We start from the raw sequence: 9,762 nt of genomic DNA, 5'->3' as shown, positions 1-9,762 counted from the left end.
CGCTAATAATGTGTGAATATTTAAAAAAATATATAATAATTTTTATTAGCGGTGGACTTACCATTATTACTGGCAGGTAGTCTGCCACTAATACACCAAAGAAATGTCGCTAATACACCCGCCAGTAATTTTATTAGCGGCGAATAATCACATTTATTAGTGGCGGGTCCTGCCGCTAATAATCTTGTATAGGTTTAAATTTTGCACAACTTTCTTCAGCCCCTCTCTCGTTCTCTCCTTCTCTCACTTCTCTTCTCTCTCAGGCGCAAGGCAAGACGTTGCGTCAGAACCCACCCACCACAGATCCGACAGACCCAACAGCCACAAGGCGTTCACCATCCACGACTTCGACAGACCCAATAGCCACCTCCGCCAATGACCCACGCCGATTGGCCACCTTAATCTCAGACTTTTGTCATTTGTAAGGTTAGTGCTTTAAATGTTTCATGTTTTAGTTGTTTGGTATTATAGGTTTTGATGCATAAATGTAAGGTTAGTGCTACAATGTCAATAGTTAGAGACATTAGAGGGGTTTAGATGGAATTTAAATTTTTTTGATGACATTGTGATAGTATCTCAAAAACGTGTATGTTTCAATAGATTTCGATGCTATATATAACATAATGTAATAGTTTATGTTTTGATGCTTTTTTATTAGTTTCAATAGTGTTTCAATGCTCATAAATCTTTTGTGGTTGGCCTATTGTTGTCAGGAAATTAGGTTCAATAGAAACCACTTTTCACATCATTTTAATCAAACATACATATATGTATGCTGCCATTGTTATATATAAATATATATATATGTGTGTGATTAAAAAGTTTGTTCATGAATAAAAATCATTTATATTTAATAACGGTTATATTATATTGAATTAATTTATTAGAGGAAATGGTTAAACCCTATTTTGCTACTTAGGTAAACTAGTTGTAACTTTTGAACTGTAATAGACCTTTTAAACATTATGTTGGGATCCCATGTATGAACGTAAATATTTTTAATGAAATGGTTAATCTTTTTTGGCCAAAAATTTTAACCCTAAATTGTTTATCATGTTTAGTTACACGTTTATGGCGAAGAGACTCATTTAGAGAGTCTAACACCATTTAAAACACACAATGCAATAGTCTTGGCTATCCAGAGCTTTACAATCACTAATTCTCCAAAAATATGACTCATACTCTAGTGAGTCCTGGTAATTTACCGAATTACCGAAATACCCCTTGGCTCAACCTGAGCCGGGTATAACTTCCTCATTGTGACTAAGCCGCTATCTTGCTCGAAAGGACCGACTCTTGTTGAATATCTCAAATATATTCACATAATAATGTGGTCTCAATCACATAATATCATAATTTACAATTAGACCATCAACGAGTCAAAATTACAATTATGCCCCTTTAAATAAAAGCGAGTATGTTTCTTATATTTAATACACCTAAACATGCATAATCAACTATATAATAATATAACCCATGCAAATCACATAATCACATAAATATTCAGTTAATTCACATAATATTCTACAATTGCTCTCTTGGGCCCCCTAGTCAAGGCACTAAGCTTTATTAGGAATTTTGGGACGTTACTGTTAAGGACATGCAGTGTTGGAGATGTCGTCCTCTGGAAGATAGTCTTCATCGGCTGCGAAGTCATCTTCTGGCTCATAACCATTGTATTCATCCTCAAGATAGTATTCCTCGTCCTGAGGCTGTTCATTCCCTTCCGCCATTGGGAGATCTGCGATGGGAGGAAGGTCATTGCGTCTCTCGTCACGCGGAGGCGAGTCAGGGGTTTACTTGAGACTGGTTTCACATATCCACCATGGTCAAGATTTCTCTAGCTTTCTACAGCTCTCAATGAAATAACCAAAATGTTGACCCAAATTTATGTCAGCTATGTAATATAGAGAAAAGCTTGTAGAAACACAATAAGGGAACACAAACAATCTTTTAAATGGTTTGGCCGTTAACAAGGCCTAGACCACGAGTCACTTGTATTGAGGAAAACTTGCCAGAATCACAAGCTTCTTAGAATTTTACAGCTTGGGCAGATGATTCTCTTGTTTTAATGTAAAATGGGAGTCTAAAAATTAGGGATTCGACTCTCTACAAATGACCCATCCATGACCTATTTGTAGGCGACATCAGGGAATTAAGCCATTAATAATTAATACAAAAATGTTTACTTTAATTTCTCAATTAAGGGAGGATTATCCATTATGCATAAGACACCCGACACATGTCGTCGGTTGATTGGGCTGAGTGGGCAACCTTCAAGTCTTGGAACATTTTTATTGAATGGTGTGGTCCACAAAATCCTAACGAAAAAGTGTTAGGGAACACTCCCAAAATGAATTATGCGCTGGGCGTATCTTTTGTGGTCCTGATGTTTCCTGAAAATCCGCTAAACCATTTCTCAATGAGATTCCTCGAGCTTTCCCAGATGTCGACGTAGATGCTTCTTTCTTGAACATGGCTTTTGGGTACTTCCCGAGAAGTTCTACCATAAAGACTTACAGAGGGTTCCAAGCTCCCTTCTCGAGTAAGTAGTTATTTGAGTTTAGATGACTTCTCGGATATAGTCGACGTGGCAATATCCTCCCAAGGACTCCTCAGGAGATGTGATATAGCCACGTGTCATAGATTGCTGACGTGAAAACGTTCCCAAAAAGACTTAGAACAAGCACCAAAAGATGTTTTAACTTTTTTAAAAAATAAAAATAAAAAATTATAAAAATGGATTGAAATAAAAAAAAACAAATGTATTTGCTAATAGGTAATCTATGCTTTGTAGAATGTGTGTAAAATGAAATTTTAAAAAATTATAAAGAGTGTATATAAAAGTACCACTGTAAAAACTATTTCTCAAAAAAATTAATTAATTAATATATAAGTGATATATTATATCTAATTTTTAGTTTTTAATGTTTAATGAGGATACTTATGTTAATTTATCAAAATAATATGTTTAGTAAATAAGAAAAATTATTGGGTAATGATTGTTTTTAATCTCTATCTATAGGTACTTTTAGTGCTTTTGGTCCATGGATAAGTTGTAACTACAATTTTTTTACATGGCGGTATAATGTAGGTATAGGAAACCTCTCACAAATTTTTAGGAAATTTCGAATAATTTAAGATTTCGAAATCATGATTTAAACAACATATTACAAGCGTGCTTGTTTCAATTTTTATACGTGCATTCGAAAAATCAGGATTCAATCACCACTAAATAATTATGTTTTGGGTGTTAATACTCTCCCTTTATTTAAATATAATATTGGGGATATTGAGACTGTGTTCTGAAGAGTTAGTTAGTGAATAATTAGTGTTTTTATTAGAAGTTGCTACACATTTCTTGAATACTCTAGAATATGCTAGACACTTCTAGAATACTTTACTCTAGAATTTTCTAGGTATTTGTATAATACGATTACTCTAGAATTTCTCATAAGCATTTCTAGAAAACTTAAGTCTAGAACTTTCTAGTTATGGTTGAGAAACAAGCAAATTTGTGTGGTTAATATTCCTTCTAGCAAAAGAAGGATCTAGAGCAAGTAATTTTAGCCACAAGTGTAAAGTGGGCTAGCCACTATAAATACCCCATCATGGGTAGCAAAATGATGTCACTACAAACAACAAACCATCAATAAAACTCTACTAATTTCTACTATCCTCTACTCTCTAAAACATAAACCTTACTCCTCCAAACCCAAATTTCTTTACTTGTCCACTCAACAACATCAACTATAATATCATAACCTATCATTACTCTAGGCACTACTACTACTCATCAAATATTCTAAACTATAAGAAATCATCACGATTTTCTCTATCCCAAATTCACAAACCATCAGTGGTACCAAAGCCTTGTTTGATCTCAACATTGGGCGTAATCTTTTCTACTCATCATGAGTACCGAATCCAGCTCCTCTTCTCTTCCTTTTCCAATTTTCATGGAGAAAACTGTAGCATCCCATATTTGCTAATAAGGCTTAGGGAATTGATTAGCGTGCCTAGAGGGCAATAATTAATTTAATTATGATAATATGTGAATTTGATGATTATGTGATTAGGAATGCATGTGTTAGGTGAATTAAATATGCATGTGGGCCCCATTTGGCTATTATGAGCATATGTGTAATTTTAGCCCGTTGAGGGCATACATACAATATTTCTGAATATTGTGATTGATACCACGAGTGAGTGGTGATTTATTTGGGATGCACTATCCGAGACGGTCCTTGGGAGCAATTTAGCTAGAAAGTCACAACGGGGTCAAATACTTAGCTCGGGAGGAGTCTAGGGGTATTTTGAGAATGTTAGATGTGTTCAGGAATTACCGAGTAATGAGTAGTAATTTAGCAATGATTTGGATATGTCAAGATTAAATGGGATTTATAGGAACATTCAAGGAATTAGCAGGACTTGGCAATTGACGAAATTGCCATTGATGATATTTGAGGACTTAGATAACTTAAGGGGTATTTTAGACTTTTGCTAAGGTTGAATATACATTCAGATGATTTGAGAAAACACTAGACTTAAGTGAAGGATAAACATCAACACTCTCTCTCTCTCTCTCTCTCTCTCTCTGTAATGCCCCGGATTCCCTATTATGGTTAATGGCTGGATTAGTAGGCCGAGAGGGCCATAACTGTTTAATTATGCCATTAAATGTGTTTATGCATGTTTATGAGAATTATATTATAATATGATGTTAAATGCATGCATGTGAGTCCACATTTGTTTACAGGGGTATTTTGGTAATTTGGCCCGTTGAGGGTATAATTGAATACTTGTTTGTATGATAATGATATATTGTGAGACCACATTATAATGTGGATTGGTTCGAGAATTTCGACATGAGACGATCCTTAAACATGATTTATCGGTTTGGTCATAACAGGTTTGAGCTCGGGGCTCGGGGTGAGTCTCGGGGTGATATTAAAGGTTATAGCGTTACCAGGGATTTTAGGGTAACGGGTTATGAAATATTGGTGTTTGAGGATATTGAGATTAGCGGGAATTGGGAAGCGTTAATTATGATTAACGGGTTAAGCTAGAAGTACCAATTTTGCCCTTGGATTGGTTTAAGAGGCTTTGGATGGTATAAGGGCATTTTGGTCATTTTAGGGGTGGATATACTTGTTTTAAATGGCTGAAGGTTGTAGAATAAAACAGAACAAAACAGAGGCTCTATCTTCTCTTCCCGTACCTTCCCATAGCTTCATCTTCTCCATTGCCTTCTTTGAGAGTTTTGTGTTCTTGGTGGTAATTCAAGCTAGAGGAACTTAAGGCTGGGTTGGAGCACTTGTGTTAGCCTGTGAGGGAGGTTTAAAGCTAGTCTCAAGGTGAGTTTTGGCCATTAATTTCAGCTGGTGCTCTGTTTTGCTTATAGTTTTTAGTTCATGGATTTTGATGTGGGGAGTGAGGATTAAAGGGAGTTTTTATGTTGTTTTGATTAGGGTTTAATGTGAGTGAGCTAAGGTTGTTATTTGGGGGTTTAATTACATGTTTGGAGGAGGTTTTATGATGGTTTGAGAGGTTGGTTTGAGAGAAAAACGCACAGGGGGAAAATCTGGTTTGTGCGTGGGCTTGTTGCTGAACTGGGCTGGGTGCCGCGGCACAGCTTTTGTGTGCCGCGGCCCATGCGCGTCTGGCAGATGGGGGGCTTCTCTGCTTGGGGGCGTGCCGCGGCACAGCTTTTGGGGGTCGCAGCTCATAAGGCCAAATTTGATAGAAAGTGGTTTTTAACTTAGGGATTCAAACCATAGGCCTTGGGGTTGGACCTAGTACCCGGTTGGGTAGTATTTGAGGTCTCGGGGGCTGTGATTTGGTTTGGGAACCCTCAGTTATCATTTTTATTGATGAATCCTATATTTTGGTTATGACCAGGTGACCGTCGAGGAATTTAAAGGTTGATCGTTCTCAAGGGTCGTTCATACTATAATACTCACTCGAACCAGAGGTAAGAAAACGATGTTTGAGTACAGTTGCACCCTGTATAGGTATATGACATGCGTGGTTTGATACTTGAGGCATGTTGGTTGATATATGTGGACATGGATTGCATATTAAATGTTGTTGAACGTTGTTTACCTGTTTGAGACACTGACTAGTCAGGGACCGACTCTAAAGTTGAGAATCATGCATTGAATGGCTCTATAGCATTAATGCCAGACCGACCCTAAGGTCGAGGAACTTATAAGCGCTTGCCTGGCTTACAACCAGATGAATATAGCCAAGGTATATGACCCCGGTGACTGTTTGTCACATGGCTAAGGGACGTTGTCCATAGTTTCGACTCCAGAGTCGTGAGGAAGGTTACGTTGGTAAGTAATCACCATACACCTGTCCTAAACAACTTATGAATGATTCACTTCTCAGTTAAGCCCTGGTGACCCTATCGTCACATGGCTAGAGGGAGCGATGCTCATTATTGTGACTTTTGGCTATTGTCACCTATTTGCTGGACTGATAGTCCTGAATGGTTATTATGATCGTTGTTGATATTATATCATGTTCTATTATGTTTTCTTGCTGGGCCTTGGCTCATGGGTGCTACATGGTGCAGGTAAAGGGAAGGAAAAGCTTGGCCAACCCTGAGTGGAGAGCTTGGGCGATGTGATGTACATACAGGGCCGCTTGACCGCCACGGTCAAGGAGTTCTCAAAGGGACTAGGGGTTTACCCTATTTTTGCCGCTTAGGCCGGCGGGGATTGTATATTTGGAACTGTAGCAACTCTTTTGTAGCATGAACTACTTGTAAACATTTTAAAAGGCTCATGAGCAGTTTATTTACTTAATGAAAAGTGCCCTTTCCTTTTTACTGGTTTTACACCTTAATCTATTAATGACACTTAGATCACGTTTTTAACCAAAGGACTCGGGTAGCGGGTCAAATTTCCGGTTCACCGTTCACCGTAACTGTTCTGGGGTAGCCAGGGTGTTACACTCTCTCTCTCTCTCTCTCTCTCTCTCTCTCTCTCTCCTTCTATTATCTCTATCTCTTCCCTTAGTGTTTGAAGACTTGGAGCAATTGGAGAATTTTGGAGAACCTTGAGGATTTGGGGGAAGAACTAGTGGATTGGAAACTTAAGGACTTAGGAAATCAGCTGAAGGTCGAGTACAATTCAGAGGTAAGCTCTTAAACTTGGTTTTGCTGTTGAATTTTCTTAAAAATATAGGCTTGCATGAAAATGGGCTCTATAACGCCCTAAACTCCAGGGACTGTTACGGTGCGCATTTTAAACAGTGTTAAAATCACTAACTGAGTCATTTGGCCATAATCATGTAACTAAGTATGATTAGCAATTTAGGGTTAAAATTTTTGGTTAAGATACAATGTTTCGTTAGAACGTTTACTGTATACATTGGGATCCCAAAAATATAATTTAAAGGTTTATGTAATGCCCCGAATTTCCTAATAAGGGTTAGGACCTTGATTAGGAGGCCAGGAGGGCCATAATTGACGTATTATGTTATTTAGTAATCATATGCATGTGTTATGTGAATTATATTATTATATGATGATGAATGCATGCATATGAGTGTATTTTAATTATAAGGGCATTTTGGTAATTTGGCCCGTTGAGGGCGTAATTGTGTATTTTCGTGCATGTGGGTGAGTTATGAATGGTACCACATTATATGTGGATTTGTTCGAGCCTTTCGGCATGAGACGATCATGAAATGCAAGTGTTCGGTCTGGTTATAACGAGATTAAGTTCGGGGCTCGGGGTGAGTCTCGGGGTGAGTTTAATGATTAGAGCATTACCAGGAATTAAAGGGTAATGGGACATGGATTATTGGTATGTGAGAATATTGAGAATAGCAGGAATTGGAGGGTGTTAATTATGATTAACGAAATAGGTGGGAAAGGACGGTTTTTCCCTTGGAGGCTGTTAAGGTTTTATTTTAAACTAAAGGGCATTTAGGTCTTTTCTCCCTAAAGGATTTGTTCAGCCATTTAAACTTAGAAAGCTGTAGAAACCTTGTCCAAAAACAGAGCACCAAAATTACTTTCTCCTGTACCTCTTTTTCCTTCTTTTTCTTTTTGAATTTTCAAGCTTGGTTTGAGGAATCAAGCCAAGGAACCAAGCTGGGATAAGCTAGGGTTATGTTCCACCTTTGAAGAGGGTGTGTTTCTGAGATTGAGGTGAGTTTTAAGCCATTAGAACTCTTGCTTTTGCTCTGTTTTCTTAGTTGAGTTCCAGCTGGTTTTTGGGTTGGAAAGTGGGGAATTGATTGGATTTTTGGCTAGGGTTCTTGGGGTTGTGGTACCTAGGACATGTGGAGGTGGTATTTGGGTTCATTTGGGAATTAATTTGATGTTTGGAAGCTTTTGGTTTGAGTTAGAAATGGTGGAATCGAAGGAAGGATTTTCTGGGCTGTTGCTGGCTGAAGGTAGCTACAACGCTACCTGCAGAGGAGGTTGAGCGGTTTTGGTTCTGTCTTGAGCGCTGGGGCACTAGGAGGATAGCGCTACCCTGTTTCTTCAGAACCCTGTTTTGAGTGTTTTTAAGGGTTTTTGGCTCGGGGTTTCAATCCTTACGGCCCGGGATCGAATCTACTCGTGTGGGTATGTTTCGAGGTCCCGAGAGTGGGGTTTAGGTCAAGACCCTATCTTTGATGATTTTCATTAATCGGAGATTGTATTTGGTTATGACTAGGTGACCGCTAAAGGATTAAGGATCGATCGTTCTTGTTCTAATTCTCGCTCGAACCGGAGGTAAGAAAACTGCACCCTGTGTATGTGACATGCATGATTGTTATTGAGGCATGTTGGTTGATAAATGTGGACATGGATTGCACATTAAATGCTAGCGAATATTGTTTACTTGTATATGGCACTGACTAGTCAGGGACACTGACCTAAGAGTCAGAAACGGCATAAGCGTCTTGAACGCAGGGCCGAATGAAGATTAGATCTAATCGATATCAGCGTTGAATGACTCATATGGGGTATTAATGGTGGACCGACCCGGAGGTCGATGAAAATTATAAGCGCTTGGCTAGTCTAGGACTAGTTACTCAGAGCCAGGGCCTAAGGCCTAGGTGACTGCTTGTCACATGGCTAGGGAACAGTGTTCCATAGTTATGACTCTAGGGTCATGAGGAAGGTTATGTTGGTGACTAATCATCATGCACCTATCCTGTTTAAGCTAGTGAAAGGATCACTTATCTATAAAGGGAACAGATCCCACCTTAGTGACTTGTACCACTGTCACTCTTCTATTCAGGGCTATCAGCCTGGTATGGTTACCAGAACCACCAGTGTTAAATCACTTATCTGATCGAGATTGACTTGATAGTCATCCACTCAGGAGGGCAGGATTTCTTATCCTGGATACCCATCGTTATGTGGATTTGGTTGCCTGTTTGACTAAGGCTATATCTGCTAGGCGTGTGCCTTATGATTTGATGACATGTTATTACTGTTCATGAGCATATTAAGTTTTCTTGCTGGGCTTTGGCTCACGGGTGCTATGTGGTGCAGGTAAAGGCAAAAGAAAGCTGGATCACCCTTGAGTTGGAGAGCTTATGTGACAATGTGTACATATGCGGCTGCTCGACCGCCAATGCCGAGGGTTGGAAGAGGAACTAGGGTTAAACCCTGTTTTTACACTTAGATCGGCCTATTGTAAATATTTTCCTGTAATAGACTATTAAATTATATTTTTGGGATCCCAATGTATAAAGTAAACGTTCTAATGAAATGTTACATCTTAACCAAATTTTTCAATCCCTAAACCG

Source organism: Humulus lupulus, chromosome 5 (assembly GCF_963169125.1).
Source record: "Humulus lupulus chromosome 5, drHumLupu1.1, whole genome shotgun sequence".
Taxonomy (NCBI): Eukaryota; Viridiplantae; Streptophyta; class Magnoliopsida; order Rosales; family Cannabaceae; genus Humulus; species Humulus lupulus.
This window is presented reverse-complemented; position numbering follows the sequence as displayed.